This window comes from Aplysia californica, unplaced genomic scaffold (assembly GCF_000002075.1).
Source record: "Aplysia californica isolate F4 #8 unplaced genomic scaffold, AplCal3.0 scaffold00056, whole genome shotgun sequence".
NCBI classification, from domain to species: Eukaryota; Metazoa; Mollusca; class Gastropoda; order Aplysiida; family Aplysiidae; genus Aplysia; species Aplysia californica.
Genome location: NW_004797326.1, coordinates 1,362,691 through 1,364,032, shown reverse-complemented (window position 1 = coordinate 1,364,032; position 1,342 = coordinate 1,362,691). Strand labels below are relative to the sequence as shown.

Sequence of the window (1,342 nt, the reverse complement as noted above, 5' to 3'; positions counted from 1 at the left end):
TACAATGTGCATTTAATTTTCAACAAATTAACATTCTTCTGCTTTTAGAATAGTTATAAATGCAACTGAACAAACTTGATATGTAAATAGCTAAAGCTACACCAGAAATCCAAAGCAAAATGGTCAGTTCCATCGAAATCCCATATTTCAGTACTCTGGTTTCTCTTCACAACGAATAAATCTTTCGCCTTTTACTAAAGATTTCCGTGGAGAGGAGCAACATAATGAGTCTATAGACTATTTTTCAAGCCCTACCTTGTAGGGTACATAATCCAAAGACAGGAAAAACACAATATGTAACATAGAGATACAGTCGAACCTGCCCTGACGGCCACCTCTATAAGACAGTCACCTGTACAAACGGCAAACGGACACTTTCCATTCCCCCCCTGGCGTTTTTTCGATATAATTTAACTGTGTAAAACGGGCATTTTGTCCAACGCGGCCGCGGCCACCATATTTACACACACAACCCCTATCACACAAAGCAATAACACCTGTCTTAGACGGCCACCTTAGTGACTCCATTACGCTTTGTCATAAATCAATTCAATCACCTGTCGTTGTTAGGTTGTCCCTCCAACTGATCATGTTGCGTAGGCCCCTCCCACTGTTGACCAATAGGTAACAAAATTAATTTTCAGCTACTGGGGAGGGAAGCGTGTGATCCTTCATAACCCATAAGCCCCGCCCAGAACCCATACACAAATCGCAAGTGAGATGAATGGTCACTGTTTACCCAGTCTGTAACAAATTAACAATGGACGTCAGCATGAACTTGTGACAGAAGCGTCGCTCGCTCTCCGAGTGGTAGTACGTGTGTTTGTTTTACCATAGGCTAGCACTTGATCCTCCTTGTCTGACACATTTCGTTTTATTGTCACCCGTGCACAAAAGCAGCAGTAAAAGAAAAGAAAACCCAGCGAAAACAACAACAACAATGCAAATACCTTCGGTTGGGACCTGAGAAAGGGAGGGTTTGTTTTCTCAGAAAGGAATGGTTTGTTTTCTTCATCTTGATCAGTCCTGCCTAAGACGGCCACCTGTCTTATACAGCCACTTTTCTCCTTGACAATGGGTGGTCGTCTTTCACAGGTTCGACTGTAGTTGGTTGAGCTGGGAGCCACCACACTACCACTATGAATGAACCAAAGGATTTCACACATGTTCAAACGACCTTAGGGTAAAGTCACACTGTAGGAGAGGCCCAGCGGCGCGAGCGAAGTAATGAACAATTGATACAAAGCACACAGTGGAAAGGCACAAACAACAACAAACACAACCGTGCACGCACAATATCTCTCTCTCCGTCTCTCTCTCTCTCTCTCTCTCTCTCTCTCTC

General features: G+C 43.6%; 1 protein-coding gene and 1 non-coding gene across 2 annotated transcripts in view; both read left to right on the top strand.

The window, feature by feature from the left end:
- The window catches only part of LOC101859158 (rhomboid-related protein 2), a gene marked incomplete at its 5' end in the record, with an annotated part of 29,606 nt that overhangs the window by 13,098 nt on the left and 15,166 nt on the right, over positions 1 to 1,342 (top strand).
- Positions 151 to 265, top strand: LOC118477280. The gene has a single exon (XR_004858263.1). It is a non-coding gene; the product is annotated as a U5 spliceosomal RNA (small nuclear RNA).